Genomic DNA, 17,997 nt, shown 5'->3' on the forward strand with positions numbered 1-17,997 from the left:
GGGGGGGAAATAGGGCTAGATTACATTCTATTCCTAAGTTAGGATCATTCTCATTTAATCTTATACTATATTAAAATTTTTAAATCATATTTTAAAAATTCTTCCCACATTCCTAGCCCATTTTTGTTCTCATTCTTACCAAAGAACATATAATGGCTGCTTTGTCTGGATCAAATTTGCCAAGAAATTATGATTGTGACTAATAGTAATCATGCAAGAGATTTCATGGTTGAAGGGGAAAATGAATCAGAACAAGATTATGATTCTGTTTCTTGATGTACATACACATTCTGTCTCTGGTCAGGGAAAAAGAGATAGTTCTAGTCCAAGTGACAAAATATCAAAATACCAAGATTCCAAAGCTGCAGCCCTGCTGAAAGTGTGTAGTATCACTTTAGATAGATTTAATTTTTTCATCTCAGTTTAGAAGCAAGTGATTTAACTTATCTGCCTATTGAGGGTATATATTTTATCAAAATTTTCTGACCTGGGTTTGTTTTCACTGCTTTTGAAATCATCTTCATTGACCGAGAATAATAATTCAAGTTGCTTGAGGTAGTACTCTCCTCCTCCCTCAGTGCCTGACTCACAGGCCCAGAGAAAGCAAGAACACTCTTGGACACCATGGAAAAGGTTCTTTCCTAGGCTTTTTCTATTTCTGATTCGATGGTATAAATTTAAAAAATATATATATAAAGCTTGTAGGTTTCAGTGATGACAATTCTTTTTTATTTTTCAGTAATGTGAAGACAACTCTAAGTAGGAAACTTAAAATAAAGCACCATTGAAAGAAAAATGAGACCATGTAAAAGTAAAGAGCACAGTTAAACAAAACCTCTTCCAAGACCATGCACATTTTAAATGTAAATGCTGACACTTATAGATAATTATCTATTCTGTACGTACTCTCTATCTGAATATATTTTAGAACAGCATACCTTGAATTGGCATTAAGGCTCCTGTTCACTGGTTATTAAGAAACGACACATCTGGGAAGCCTACTTTCTTTAAGCATGTATTTGTTTATTTTTCAAGTGCAACATTGCCATCTACAGGACACTAAGTGACAAAATTCCACCCTTGAAAGACTTGTTTGGGATCAAAACTAGAAATCATTGAGATTGAAAATGTATGTGCTCAAAATAAATACCATTTGATTATTCTACCAGGCACTTCCACTTTATGAACTATCTCATAATCTCACAGTTTACCCAAGAAAAGAATGCATGAAGTCAACTACCTAGTGCCTAGTGCCACAGCTTCTTGGTTTTTGGAGACTGTATTAGGGATTTACTCAAAGGCCTTATCATGATGAATGTTAAGGACCTAGAAGAAAAGCTAGTATCAGCGTGAGTGTTTAGGTTTTTAGTTGGTTATACCTAATACCAATTTTCTTGCAGTTAGCTGACTCTAGGTTACCTCAACTTCCCCCAGAATTCAAATAACAAATACAGCAACAAATAGTCTTTCTAAACAGGCATGGACATCTGAGATTTCCTAATGGGACTAAATAATCAAACTTCCCAAAGTGCAGTTGAATAACAACAGGGAGACACTGATCCTATTTTGCAAATGAAGAAGCAAAGGCAGAGCTAGGAGCTGACCTTGAAAATGTTGGCTCATTGTCAGGCTGTCTTATTTCAGCAAAAGTGAGAAAGAGGAAAGGAGAGGCAACATAACTTATTTTCTCTATTTTGACACACAGATTAAAATACGAGCTAAGAAAAATTATAGAATATACAAATGGTATTAAGAAGCTATTTCTGACTGCTCGGTGTGACCTCAGTTCAGTTGAAATTTGAATTACAATATTTATTAGAAAAAGCTTGAATGTTTCAGGAAAAGCTATTTTGGTTTCCTAGTACATTTCTAATCTCCTTTCCTGAAGATTTAATATAAGATGTATAATTAGCTCACTCTAATTCCTTAATTGTGGCTCATCTAGAGGGTAAGCGATGGGCATGATGGCAGTGGCACGACCCTGCCATTCTGCAATTCTTTAAATCATCAACTAAAGAATGAGAATTATGTAAATGAAAGCCATCTCAATCATAAAGGAGAATATAAAGTTAAGTTTATTTAATGATCACAATGCTAACTAGAAAATACTCTATGAAGAAATGGTGCGTTAATAACAAAGAAAAAGACTCATTAAAAGGAGAAAACAGTTTGAAAAAATTCCATATTGGGGTTTCATTTTTGGTGTTTACTTCACAGCTTTTCATCATGTATCCAGCATATCCTCTGGGTACATGAACCAAGTTTAAATCAAAAGATTAAAGAAAAAACTCCTAGCCACAAAAACAATCTAATTTCTTCTGTAGTCCATCTAACTACTGTCACCAAACTTGAAATAAAATGTTTCCATGGAGTAAATCAGTGGCTATTGATCCCAAAGCAATTAATGAAATAAGGCACCAATCTTTGGCTGAAGCCAGTATGATTATTTCCATTAAAAGGAAATTTATATGTTTATCATCTATTGCAAGCAATATGCAGAAGGAACATCTTTTAAGGAAACTGCTTTTTTCAAGTTCTCCAAAGATTCCAGCATTGCCCCACCCAATGGCAGCTCTTAATTCTTCATCTTATTTGACTGCTCAGCACTGGACATTATTTTTCCTTCTTGCTGAAACATTGACTCTGGTTGGCTTTCACAATATGTCACACTCCTTTCTCCCTCCCCCAAGCCTTTAGCCACTTGTCTCTGCCTCTTTGCTGCATCCTGTTCTTTCTGATCTTTGAATTCTAATGTGCCCTTAGGATTAGTCTTTGAGACTCCCTTCTTCTCTATCTCCACTGAACATTATATAATTCCAACCAGTCCATGCTGTAAGCATCATCTTTATGCTGATGACTCCCAAACATATGTGTTCAGTGCTATGCTTTGCCACAACTCTAAACTCTTATGTCTGAGTGCCTACTCAGCCTCTCCATTTTGATATGTAACCATGCATTTCTTGCTTGCTATGTTTGAAACAGAATTTTTTTATTCTTCCATACTCTTACATTTGTTTCTCTTTAAGGGTGTCCTATCCAAGAAAATAATATCGTTGAGGCATGTAATACATATTTCCTGAATTACCTTGCAATTAATTAACTAACACAAAGAGAGTAATGTGAGGGACTATAACTCTGTAGTTAAGCAAATGATGCCAGTATAATGGAAAACATACTCAGAATGCCATATGGAACAGTAAGGCTCATGAGAAGGACATCATTAAAAAAAAAGGTCCACCATCCACACTTTTACTAACTTCACATAGTCCTCATATAGCATCCACACTAAGATACTTAATTATTTTAGAGTTGATTTAAGGGAAGTCTTCAGGTCACAAATACCACTGTACTTCATTTTCCATCCTCCTAAATACTAGCTCAGTAAGTACCGAGTTAAATACTAAATACTAGCTCTTCTGATACCATTAACAATGCCCAAGATTGTGAGAGACTGATCTCTTCCCCACTATTGATTCTCCTAAGAAATGAAGGCAGCAACACATCACTGGAAGTGAGGTTTATAACCTCAAAGAATCTTAAGGAAGGTTGTCTATCCATGGCTATCTGTGAGAAATATGTATGTGTGGTCACATTTAATCTCTTAAAAAGTTCAAAGGACACAAAAAAGATCTATTTGTGATTTTGCAAAAAAAAAAAAAAAAAAAAAAATCCAAAAGTCACTCTATCCATTTCAATCTTTTGGTCTCTACCAGTTCAAAAATATGTCTTATAGAATGTAAGTCCATAAAATTGCTCCAAGAAAAAAGGGAATTCATAGAGGTCAAATAACTAGAAAGACTGTGATCTCTAAGAGAAACACAGAGCACAAAAGTGTGTAAGTTTCTGCGAATCTCTTCAGTAAGGAGGCCCAGTCAATTTTGTTTAGCCTAAAGGTTATGGGACCACAGACTTCTCTTTATGACTCTTTAAAACACTAACACTCTTCAAAAATGCAGCTCCCAGGAATATACCATGGGAAATTACAAATTACAAAATACCAACCAAGGAACCTTGAAATCACATGGTAAATGGATGTATATTGCAGATATTCTCCAGATTAAGTTGGCAAATTTTGTTTAACTCTACTAAGCAGTGTCACCATTTTATATTCAGATATTTGAAAATGTGCAGAAATAACCTGAGTCTCTTTCAGTCCTACAAATCTTTAAGAAATTTATAGACACTTGCAATATATCTTTGGAGTATACTTCATAAATATTTTGTATTTGTAAGTCCTGAAAACATTTTTTCTGTGAAATAAAGCACTTTGCAGACAAATAGAGAATCAGATAAGTCTTCCAAACATACCTTAAAATTACCACAATGCAATCCAGTATTAAAATAAAGACTATTTTAAGTTATTAAATTTGACATTTATTTAGAGAAAAGGAAATTAGAGAGATCAATATTTCTCAAAAAATAGAGATGTCGTTGGCTGACGATTCTACAGAAATAATCAGATCGAAAGCTTGACCTTTGAGTTAAGAAAAACAACATGGTGAGTTTAATTCTAAAAATGTGGAGAAGAAAATTGTGAAGATAAACGGTCATCCCATTATACCATGAAATAACCTTAGATAAATCATACTGAATAATCCCAAAGAAATTGCTATGATCAGAATGGCAAGAAACTGGAACAGTTTCTGATCTTTTAAAACAAGGAAAATGTATATATTCCTACATAATTTTGGTGTTTGTGGCCTTTTAAACACATTCCTGCCCATTCCATCTGTAGCAACAGAAAGAGAAAGAAACAATGAAAATTCTGATAAGGACATTTTTCACAATAGACTACATACATCTTCAAGCCTAGTTTAGAATATACTAAGCTAAATTTTATCTCAGGCATATGAATGTAATGGTGAAGGAAAAACGTCAGGGTGGTAGGGTGGCATTTCTACCTTTACTCAAAAAAATCTCTTTAAAGAGACAGATATTGGTACATTGCTGAGCATTGGCAGAAAAAATAGAAATCTCACTAAAGTACAAGTTAGAAAATTACTCATGTGATTAGCTACCAAGAAGAATGCAGCCAGACTCTTGCTCCCAAAGTAAACAGTGTAAGCAGAGATTTAATAGACTCGGTTGAACTGAATTGTGATGGTTCAAAAGGATTCACCTCTTCATCTTTCCTTATTCATTACCCCTGAAAAATTTTGCCTTTCTCCCTCCATGATGATTATGCTGATACTTTCAAGAATTATTTATGAATTATAGTCCCAAAGTCTACATTTTCAGAAACAGACAAGTGATATAGATGATGACATACATAGAGATTGAGACAGAGACAGAGCTGGACATGGACATAGACGAAACGCTAATCTATTTTCAGTGACTCGGGATGCTACAGTTTTACCTGTCCTACACAGAATGCCACTGAGCAGACACACTCCCCTGTGGTTGACTAGCTTCCTTCATTCTTTTCCATCATTAAAATAAAGTGTTCTTGACTATTACATAAAGTTATTGCAATTACTCAATTCTACAATGCTCCTAAAGAGTAACTTAGGATGTTAGAAATGGGGGGGGGAGAGAAAGAGAGAGAGAGATCTTAAATTGTACTACTCTTTCAACCAGGAATGTATCTCAAGGGCCAAATATAAAATTTCTGTTATAAGCTAAAATATATAGCAATGAGAAATGGTGCTCTCAGCATAGTTTATAAATGTATAAACTAAAAATTTATAAACCTTACAACCAACTTAAATGCTCAGAGACCTGCTTCAGAAAATCTTGTTATATACCAAAACTGAATAATATAAAGTGGTATCTTTCAAGATTCAGGGTAGGAAACCAAAACATCTCTAAGTATCTCAATCAGAAAAAATATATGGAGCCTACAAAACTGTTGGAAAGAGCAGAGAGGTCCAAAGGCCACTCCTGCACCACCAGCTTCCAGTTCACACCACTCAGCTGTGTATCTGGGAGTAGAAGATGCAGTTGCTTCTGCTGCTGACCCACTGCTATTTATAAATCCACAGAGCTGGTAACTGCCCACTGGAGCCTGGAGCTTAGCTACAGTGAACACATCCATCTGAGTTGCCACGGGCCTCTACAACAGCAAGAAGATGGCCTTTGCCTTCCAGGATTCTGTATGAGTATATTTTATCAGTAGGCTGTAAATCATATCCAGAGCCCAAACAGCAAGGGAGCCTGGATTATGTGCCCAGGCTTACCACCCCCTGCCATTTATGAAAAGAATACAGGGGATCATGGATGTGGATGCTGAGTACTGATAGATTGCTTCCAAAACTGAAGTTCTTCAAAGTTGTTTCTCAATAAATAAGTTCAGAAGATATATTACAGACAATAGTTTAGAAGACACATTTACTGGCAATAAAAAAATCTAGGTTATATTGATTTACCAAAAACATGTCTCAAAGGAGAATGTAATAATAGTATAATTCATTTGTGATCTCATTTTTATAAGAAACTCAAAAATCCACTGTTTTTTGACATTCTCAGTACATACCATGTACTTATTTTGACTCAAATTAAAATAGTAATCATAACAGAAAGAATTAAGGAAAAATCTCCTTTGTGTTCAATTTTTCCTTTTCCAATTTCTCTGATAAGAAAAGAGGAGAATTGAGCCTACTATTCTGCCAGTTTAGGAACAAACTAAAACACTATAACTTGGTTCATTCATTTATTTGTTCATTCAATAAATTGTCATTAGCAGCTTACCATGAATGAGGTTTTTTGAAATATATTTGATAATCGTGCTTCCACTAAACTGAATTCCTTTTTACTAGCAGAAATGATTCCTTTTTATTTCACAATATAATCCATCAGTTATGTAAAACAGGGTAAGAGTTATTTTAAGTATTCACAGTATATGTTAATTTGCATATTTTAGTCAGAGGCTTTGTAAAGACACTTTCAGATTAGTTAAAGCAATATATTTAAAATGATATTTTATAAATGATGTAATCAATAGGAATGTACAAGGGAAGAAAACTTTTGTACTCAGAAATTTGTAAAATTAATATATAGCAAGAAATTCCTTAAAAGTGATTACAATTTTGAAAACTGGTGGTAATGGGTGTTTTAGGCTATGACCTACCAAAAGGGTTGTGGGATTCATTGTTGATATAGAAAGAGGTCTCAGTTACAAAGGGGAAAGTGAGAGCAAAGGGGAAAGAAAAGAAGATGATTTATACATGGATAAAAATGACCATTAAATTGGTTTGCACAGAACAGTGTGGCTTATACCTGAAGTCCTTTTTACTTTACGAAGTTTCCTCATTTTAGAGATAAATTACATGGTCATTTAATTGGTGAGAGGAGTAAAGAACTGTGATTATAAATAACATTAAATTAATGGCATATTTAATGGAACATGCAGGGAGTGAAATTTAAACAGGAGAAGAATCTCTGAAATTGGGTCACTTGCCAGAAGGAAAACATTATGCCTACTGAATGGAATGATAAATTGAAAGCCAGTTGGCAAAGGTCAATTTATAGTCAAAGCTTTAACAAATAGTGTTGGATTTTAGTTCCTTTCATCCTTGATTCTTTAGCAATTCAATTGAGATATTGGTATCCCTAGTTTTTCATAAATCATTAGTGTGAATGGATATCAATGAGCCACATTGTTCCACCTCCTTCAAATAGCCTTACATTCAAATTTTCTATGACAAAGACTAACTGCTAACACTAACCTCTTAGTATTTACAGACTGAGCATTTTCTAAATCACTTCTGTTGTGGTATATGTGCTGCAGAAGTTAGCACATCACTTCTCTTTCAGGTTCCCTCCTAACCTGCCTTACTTTTGAAGACCCTAACTTCTCCATCCCCTTTCATAACCCCTGAACATCCATCTGACATTTAAATATTATCAATCTTAAATGCATGAAAGATGTTTGCAGCAGCATTGAGTAAATTTCAGTAGCAATTAGATATTATAATATGTTAATGAATTTTTGTCAATTCTCTTAAATGTGATAATGGCATTTTGATTATGAAGAATAAATACTTTTAGTTTTAGGAGATACCTAAAGTATTTGGGGATATATTGTAAAAATATCTGCAACTTATTCTGAAGTAGCTTGGAGAAATATGTGTGAATAGGCATCACTATAAATAGAGAGAGAGATAGTAGATATGCAAATAAAATGTGGCAAATATTTTTTCTTGTTGAAACCAGATAATGACCATAGAACTGTTCGCTGTACGACATAGCTATGTTGCCCAGATTTTTGTATGATTAAATATTTTATAATTAAAAACTAGAAAAAAGTAAAAAGAAGAAAAGTTGACCACCTGTAGGAGTCCTAACTCTCTTTGCTAACCTCACCCCCACCCCAGTTTTCTATTTACTTTTGTATCAGATCTTATCTCCAGTCACTTATCGATAACATTAACTATATTTACCATTATGTTGTTGTTATTATTATTAACAACTCTCGGATAGACAAAATTAACAATTTGACATTCTGCCTTGATATCTCATATGCATCTCAGGTTTGACAGATTTAAAACTGACATTTTACTATGACAACTCTAGCAGACTAGTAGTACAGGTCATAATTGATAGAACTAGATTTTGAAGCCAGACTGATACTTCCAAGTCTGTACTTTAAGCAACTATATATACAACTGTACATGGTATAAAACAAAAGATATTATATGGAAAGGTATAACAGCCTTTCTTCTTCTATTTCAACATCCACACCTGATAGTTGTATAACAAAAGACACATTAATAAGAAAAAATAACAAATTTATTTAATCAATGTTTTAGTTGCCATGAGAGTTTTCAGAGATGAAGAGCCAAACACCCATGGAAAACTATGAAGTTCTTATCTTCAAGAACTCAGAAAACAGCATATGTTGTCAAGGTTGTATGGAAAAACAAAACCTTCTACATTGTTGGTGGTAATATAATCCAGTACAACCACTATGGAAAACAGTATGGAGATTCTCCAGAAAACTAAAAATAGAAATTCCATTCAACCTACTATATGTCTTCTGGGTATCTTCCCAAAAACGTTAATGACACCATATTACAGTAATATATGCATACCTATGTTTATAGCAGCACAACTCACAATAGGTAAATCTTGAAAATGGCCTATATGTCTATCAGCAGATGAATGCATGAAGAAAATGTGATATATACATACAATGAAGTACTACTCAACCATAAAAACTGATAAATTTGAGACATTTTTAGGAAAATGGATGCAACTTGAGACCATGATGCCAAGTAAAATAAATCAGACACAGAAGGTTAAATATCACACGGTTTCTCTTATATGAGAAACACAAAGTATTTAAAATTTAAAGAACAAAATAAAAGAGAGATGATAGGAAATAGAGAGAGCCATCTTTTGGAGATGGGAAGGGGATCTAGAGAGGGGAAAGAGGGTAGGGAAGAAGAAATAGAAAGGATTAAGATGTGATATGTATATATACCAACCCCTCAGAATGAATATAATATGTATTGCAAACATGTACTCATAAAAAATTTAAAGAATTAAATGTTGCATAGTAATTGAACTGGACAGAAAGGGTATGTTGCAGTAATAATAAACAGTGAGGGAATCCAGCAATGCCTGTGTGTACAAGTTCTTCTCTCAGGACTCTCTTGTGCTCTTTCCTCTGGGTATAGAGAAGGACATCTATTGCATGAGGCTCTTCAGGGAAGAAGGGAGGTCAGAGAGTGACATTTCCAGGTTCTACAGCTTGCTTTGGGACGAAGAAGTTGTAATCTCTCTGACCCATTTTGAGGAAGAGCAGTTCTAGTTTGTATGAATGGCTTCAGGAATAACAGGAGAAAGAGAAAGGAAGACAGCAGAAGGTCAAAGAGAACATCCTCCTTCTGTGGCCTTTCCAGTCTCCTTCAGTTCAATGTATTTGCCACGCCAAAGCACTGTCCTTTGGGGTATTGTGTTCTGAGCCCCAATACCACTTAGATGCCCTTTTTCTCCTACAGACCATATCTTAACTTAAATTCAATCTTAACTTAAACATTTCTTCTGTAAAAAAGATCATCTTTGATTATCATCCCAACATTTTAGTGTTTTCCTCACTGAAGTTCTCTCATAGTATAATCCGTACCTTTAATTGCTGCTTATTTCCCTCTTCTCTTACCTACTGTGTAACAGGTACTGCTGGGTAATGGGGATCCAATGATGGATATTACAGACTTGTCCCTTCTCACATAGAGTTTATAATCTAGGCTAATCCCCACTTTTGCAATTTAACTTTACCACTGGGATCTTAAGCACCAGTGGAGAATAAACAAAAGCATATAATATCAGGATAAAATAGGAGACACACATAAAAATGAATATCAGGTGAAGATCTAGCATTTTTGGCCTAGGTTGGGGCAAGGCAAGGCTGAAGAGATAGGAGTAGAGGAGGCAAAGAGGCTGCTAATGGGGTACATATGACAAGAACTTTCCTTCCTCTCTTGGAAAAGAGTTCTCATTTCTTCAAGATCTCTAGATGTCAAGCAGGCCCTGAGGCTGACCTCAAATAGGAACAGTATGATCTGACTGCTAAACAAAGATAGGTGCCCCCAGAAAACAGAATGAACTGTGGTGTAAATTGAAACCTGGCCTTCATCTTTCAAAGTCTTGACAGCAGTATTCTGTGATACATGTAAGCCACTAGTTATTCCTCTGATTTAAACATCCCAGAGAGACGGGATTCATCTAACTCTCTGGACATTTGCTAAGACATGGACAAGTGATCAAACATAACCAATTCAAGATAGGGCTTGTGTTTTCTAAAAGGGCAAGAACTCAATTAAGCAAAGCTCCAACATACAGCCTCAAGTTTGGCCCCCAATTCCTCTGATGTGTGAGTCTCTTAGTAGATGTGACACGGGAGACGACACTTATGAAAACCTTACCACTCTCAACTTGAGCAAGTGGCTCACCCTGTCTCAAGCCTCAGACCCTTATGAATATTTTCTATATGCCAAGCTGTAAATATGCAGAAGTAAATGAAATAGAACATTCTTCAGTTATACAGTTTACATGCTAATGAGAGATTTAGTAAGAAAATAAATTACTCAATAATTAAAAATTATTTCTGACCATGGTACTGTGGAGAAAGCAAAACACTGTTATGAGATGGAATGACTAAGGTCAGTTAAGTGTTGTGAGACTGCTGACATTCCAAAAGAATCCATGCTCTACATGGAAGTGGAGTTGTTTGGGGCACATGGCTACCCAGCTAATTGGATTTCCCAGTTTTCTTACAGCAAGAATGGCTATAGAACTATTTCCTCACCGATAAAACAGAGAACAAAAAGATGTGCACCAGTTTTCATTTTGGACTAGAAACTTTATGTTGCCACAACTCAGCATTAACTATTCACATGATGACAATATTCAGAGGTATGACAATATTCAGAGGTGTGACAGGACAACAAAATGACAGGGTCTTGGATTCAAGAATGATCTCTTAGAGCTTTTTCATGACCCAGACTAATTATATCAATACTATCATGTAAAACAATAAATTAACAGCACCATGGATCGTTTCTAAGCAGCAGCTTAACCTTCTCCTTCCTACCCAATGAGAAACTGAGGTGAAGCATTAAATACAATGGTCATAGGAGCATGTAGAAGATGAGCCCTGAATGAGAGAAGAAGGAGAGAGGCCTGTGAAGGCATGGGCATGGAGTAGTAAGAACATTAATAGTATGGCAGAGAAAGTCTGGCAAATTCTTACTCAGCTCCTTCTAAGACTCAGATTCAGCATTAACACAGAAACACAAGTACTGGTAAAGCTTTAACAGAGAGCTAAGAGCTAGATCATGAATATCTAGAAAGGATAGAAGATGAAGAACACAAAGTAAGCACAAGCACAGGCCAGACTTCAGGCAAACACCAGAATCTGGTGAGTCTCCCAAGGAAAGTATCCAGCTTTTACAAGTCAAAAAGTCCAAAGAGGTTCCACCACTCCCAACCTAGAGGTAGGGGCTTCTGGGCTGCCGTTCCACTGCTTCCAGGCCAGAGGAGGTGAGCTGCGTGGGCACCAACAGCACCCCACGCCCTGGAAATGAGAAGACACATAAACAAGTCTCAAAACCAGACTTCCAGATCACCTACATCAACCCCAAAGGGAAATGAGATGGAACACTCTGAATCTCAACTACCTGGACTCCCTGAACTGACAACAAAAGAGGATCTGGAAAAAACGAAATCAGAAATAATATCTCTGATAACAGCAGAGATTCTGCCCATAGTACAAGACATGATTAATAAATGTAGAGAGGACACAGATAAAAAATAGAGGAGCTGAGAAACATGATGGAATCCCAACATAGGAAAAAAATGGAATCCATAAAACAGATACAAACAGATTTCCAGGAGATTAAAAACACCATCGAAAGTCTGCACAGCAGAATGAGCAAATGTGAGGACAGAATTTCAGATATAGAAGATAAGATTGCAATTAGTGACCAGGAAAAGAAAAATTGCTCCACAATTGTAAGGGGCCACGAGAAATCAATGCAGCAGCTGCTAGATGATGCAAAGAAGAATAACATAAGACTGATTGGAGTCAATGAAGAAAGAGGAGAGAGTGCAGATGACATAAAAAAACTCTTCACAGAAGTGATGGCAGAAAAATTCCCAAGCAGGGGAAAAGAACTTGACATACAGATAAGTGAGGCATACAGGACTCCAAATAGCCTTGATCAAAAAAAATCTACACATAGGCGTATAATTGGTAAAATTCCAGAAACCCAACAGAAGATCAAAATTCTACAAGCAGTTAGAGAAAAGAAACAAATCACATACAAAGGAAAGCTCATCAGAATCACAGCAGACTTCTCAAGGCAAGAAGAGCTTGGAGTGATGTATTTCAAACCCCAAAGGAAAACAGCCTCCAACCCAGAGTGATGTACCCTGCAAAACTATCTTTCAAAATTGATCAAGAAATAAGATACTTTCATGACAAAGAGCACCTTAGGAACTTCATGAATACCAAACCAGCACTCCAAAAAATTGTAGATATATCCTAGGAACAGACAATGAGGATCACAACCCCAGGAAGCACATCAGAATGAATCCAAAGGCATGACAAGAAATTAAATGTAAAGGGGGAGAATCCAACATAAAGAAAAGTCATGAACTTCATCTCCCTAATGAGTATATAATTCAATCTTGTTATTGTACTGATTAGTATTTTTCTGATTCTAGAGTTGCACACCTTTTCTTGTGCTGTACTGGCTATTTATCATCTTCTTTTGTCTACTTTTTAATTGGGTTGTCTATTAATGAGCTGTAAGAGTTCTTTATATATTCTGGTCATCGGTTATATGCATTATAAATATAGTCTCTTTAATGACTACTTTTCATTTTCTTAATGATGTCATTTAAAGTTCTAAATTTTGATGGAATCTCATTTATCAGTTTCTTTCTTTTATACATCATGTTTTTTATTCCTTTTATTCTTGCCAACCTAAATTCATACACATTTTCCCTTATGATTTCTTCTTAAAGTTTTATACTTTTAGTCTTTCATATTTAGGTTCATAGATCCTTTCAAGTTCTTTTTATGTATGGAAATAAAGGGTTGAGGTTAATTGTTTATATACAGATACCAGGTGTTCTAGTGCCATTTGCTGAAAACACTATCTTTTCCTCTACTCTTAAATTGAGTTTATGCTGTATAAAATGTTAATGTTAAATAATCTTTCAAAGCTCAGTGGACCATATATGTGTGGTTCTATTTCTGGATTCTCTGTTTTATTCCAATAATCTATATGTCTTTCCTTACACCAACACTGCCTTGATTACTGTAGCTTTAGAGGAAGTCTTAAAATTAGGTATTAAACGTCTTCCAATGCTGTTTTCTTTTTCTTTTTATTTTTCTAAGTCCTTTGTACTCCTACATAACATATTAAACATATTAAATTTCCATATCCAATTCTTCATTTATAGCAAGTATACACAGACCTGAATTTTTATATATACCTTGTGTTTTCCAATCCTGCTAAACTCAAATACAAGTTCTAGGGGCTCCTAGAGATTTCTTAGTATTTTCTCTGTAGATGATCATTTCATCTACATATAAAGATTTTACTTCTACCTTGCCAGTCCTATCCTAATTGTGTCATTTTATTGCCAGACTGTTTTGGTTTGGGCCTATGTTTCAAAGCTTAATGGACAGGAGCCGAAGCAGCCGGTGATGGCAGCAGCAGCGACGGTGTCTGCGGCGGGTCCAGGCCCATGAGAAGACGACAGAGGCGGCCAGCGCCTGACTTCCGAGACAGGGAAGCTGAGGACATGGCAGGAGTCTTTGACATAGGCCTGGACCAGCCAGAGGACGCAGGCTCTGAGGATGAGCTGGAGGAGGGGGGTCAGTTAAATGAAAGCATGGACCATGGGGGAGTTGAACCATACAAACTTGGCACGGAACACTGTGAGAAATTCGAAATCTCAGAAACTAATGTGAACAGAGGGCCAGAAAAAATCAGACCAGAATGTTTTGAGCTACTTTGGGTATTTGGTAAAGGGGGCTATGGAAAGGTTTTTCAAGTGCAAAAAGTAACAGGAGCAAATACTGGGAAAATATTTGCCATGAAGGTGCTTAAAAAGGCAATGATAGTAAGAAATGCTAAAGATACAGCTCATACAAAAGCAGAACGGAATATTCTGGAGGAAGTAAAGCACCCCTTCATTGTGGATTTAATTTATGCCCTTCAGACCGGTGGAAAACTCTACCTCATCCATGAGTATCTCAGTGGAGAAGAACTATTTATGCAGTTAGAAAGAGTGGGGATATTTATGGAAGATACAGCCTGCTTTTACTTGGCAGAAATCTCCATGGCTTTGGGGCATTTACATCAAAAGGGGATCATCTACAGAGACCTGAAGCTGGAGAACATCATGCTTAATCACCAAGGTCACGTGAAACAGGCTTTGTACTATGCAAAGAATCTATTCATGATGGAACAGTCACACATACATTTTGTGGAACAATAGAATACATGGCCCCTGAAATCTTGATGAGAAGTGGCCACAATCGTGCTATGGATTGGTGGAGTTTGGGAGCATTAATGTATGACATGCTGACTGGAGCACCTCCATTCACTGGGGAGAATAGAAAGAAAACAATTGACAAAATCCTCAAATGTAAGCTTAACTTGCCTCCCTACCTCATACAAGAAGCCAGAGATCTGCTTAAAAAGCTGCTGAAAAGAAACGCTGCTTCTCTTCTTGGAGCTGGTCCCAGGGATGCTGGAGAAGTTCAAGCTCATCCATTCTTCAGACACATTAACTGGGAAGAACTTCTGGCTCGGAAGGTGGAACCCCCCTTTAAACCTCTGTTGCAATTTGAAGAGGATGTGAGTCAGTTTGATTCAAAGTTTACAAGTCAGACACCTGTTGATAGCCCAGATGACTTAACTCTCAGTGAAAAGTGCCAACAGGGTCTTTCTGGGTTTTATATATGTGGCTCCATCTGTACTTGAAAGGTAAAAGAAAAGTTTTCATTTGAACCAAAAATCCGATCACCACAAAGATTTATTGGCAGCCCACAAACACCTGTCAGCACTACAGCACAAGTATTATCTCAGTGGATTATTTGGAGAAACATCTCAAAGATGGCTTCATCTCTGTTTTCTCTTTAAACTATTGTTTCTACTATCCCAAGTTGGCTTTGCATTCATTAAATAAATTCTTCAGCTGCCTTATTAGGAGTATTTTGAGGGTAACATCTTTTCTGCTTTTCATCTTGTATTTAGTTTACTGTATTGAAATATTTGATTTCAGATTGAATGAATATAAATAGAAATTAAATGCAAATTTGAATGAACATTTCTTAAAAAAGCTTAATGGACAGATGAAGAGTAGACATGTCTGTCCTTGTTCCCCACCTTAGGGAGAAAGCATTGTGGAGAAAGCATCTCCATTCATATAAGGCATTTTTCCTGGAAGTATGGAGTACATGTCTTTTATCTGTTGAGAAGGTTCTGTCCTACTTCTAGTCTCCTGATAGCTTCTACCATGAACAGCTGTAGAATTTAGTCCAATACTTTTTCTCCAACTACTGACAAGATCATATGGCTTTTTCTTTCTGTTTTAAATGTTTGATATAATTTATGAGTTAAAATGTATATGAGCTTGTTGTTGTCATATAGGCAGGGTTTCAAACTAGGAATATACTTTCTTTAATAGGTGCTATTCAAATTTTATATTTCCTCCAGAGTCAGTTTCATTAATTTGTCTTGCAAGGTACTTCTTAGAAGTTGTCAATTTATTTCAAAAAAGATTTTTGTAATATGCTTTCTATATCCTTTAAAATTCTGTAAAATCTGTGGTAATGTCTTCTAGATCTTGATATTGTAATTTAATTTTAAAAATGTATAATTGATACTGTGTAATAGGAAGAAAAGGTCTAAAGGAGTAGGGGAAGTGAACTGGGTAGGGGAAAGGAAAGAAAAGAAAAGAAAAAATACGAGAAAAGGAAAAAAATGTAAACAAAGGCTTTCCAAATAGGGAAGGCTGGAGGGGGTGAAGGGAGGGCAGGGGAAGGGGAAAAAAATAAAAAGATATTCACGTAAAGGTACAAGATCCCAATGATGAATGTAACTACATTTTATACTTAAAATGTATCAATAAACTTAATGGAAAAAAATGTGAAATGAAAATGAACAGTGAATATTTGGAAAACTAGAAATAGTGGGATACATGAAAAGGAGCTGTCAAAATATCAGAGGTCAGATAAACCACAATTTTTTAGTGATTTAATCATTTAATATAAATTTATTTTGGTTTATTGTTGTTTTAAATTAAGATACCATATTTGTGTGTACGTGATGGTATCAGCCAAAATGTTGCACCTGGACTTCTTTTTCAGAGAATGATCATATATTGCTGTGTTTTTTGTTTTAACACATGTTGAGAGTTGTTTCTTTGTTTTGTCATTCAAGTAACATCCACTGACATATACAGAATGGTCTGTATGTGCCTGAAATTTCAAGCAGACACACAAAAACATGTGGAGAGTGATAGGTGAGAAATGGCATTTTACTAACAAGAGAAAATGTTGTCTTCAAAATGTCTCCTTAAACTGACTTAAGATACACTTGAGGGCTGGGGATTTAGCTCAGTGGTTCCGCCACCTGCCTTGCAAGTGCAAGATTTTGAGTTCAGTCCCCAGTACCAAAAAAAAAAAAAAGATACACTTGAAAATAATTTTCAGAAACTTTCTAAAATGCTTAAAGGATGAGTGAAGACAAGAATGCAAGAGGCTATGAGAAATATTAAAACCAAGCATTCCAGAAGAACAGATGAAAAAGCATTAAAAAATAGGAATCCACACCCCAGATGCTACAAGATGAAAAATGTGTACCTGATTCTAATTTTATATGGTTCTCATTAGGGCATAAATCTAGAGTGATTAATACAGAACTCTTGAGGGGCAGTAAAAATGCTAGGTATGAATAAAGAGCAATCTTGCCAAATAGGCTCATTTCTTTTTATTCTACCATCAGAGAAAGTATTTGTTATAGTACCATTTCTAACTAAATGCCAATAGGCTTAATTTTCTCTACTCTGCCACGTAGGACTTTAGACTTTATTCTTGGTCAGCTGCTTCTTCTCGTCTCCATAAGAGTAAAAAAAAAAATGCTATAGGGATTGAGAGTTTTGTAAAGTGCTAAGAAAGTTCATTTGGGGCTGTGGTGCGATTGGTGGTTGATCCGCCTACACAGCAAGAGTCTCCAGGTCCACGGGCTTGAGGCTCTGATTCCCCCCTGCAGCCCGTCACAAGAACACTGCAGAATCAGAGATGAAAGGTGGCTTCCACTCTGCTGAGAAGCACCATTATTTCCTACAACGTTAACTGTCATCTCACTCCTCTAATGAAAAACCTTCAAAGTTTCCTCATTCGGCTCAGTATTTAGTAAAACTCCAGAACATAATTTAGAAGATCTTTATCCCCACCTTTCTTTCCCAGACACATCTTCCCCTGTTGGAACTCATGTTCTTAAATTCTGGCCAAATAGAACTGCTCAGAAATTC

General features: G+C 35.9%; 1 pseudogene; it reads left to right on the top strand.

The window, feature by feature from the left end:
- Positions 1-14,199: 14,199 nt before the first annotated feature.
- LOC101700578 (ribosomal protein S6 kinase beta-1 pseudogene) lies at positions 14,200-15,809 on the top strand (annotated as a pseudogene).
- Positions 15,810-17,997: the final 2,188 nt, after the last annotated feature.

This window comes from Heterocephalus glaber, unplaced genomic scaffold, assembly GCF_053883595.1.
Source record: "Heterocephalus glaber isolate CG9 unplaced genomic scaffold, H.glaber_assembly_v1.0 deba00001504, whole genome shotgun sequence".
NCBI lineage: Eukaryota > Metazoa > Chordata > Mammalia > Rodentia > Bathyergidae > Heterocephalus > Heterocephalus glaber.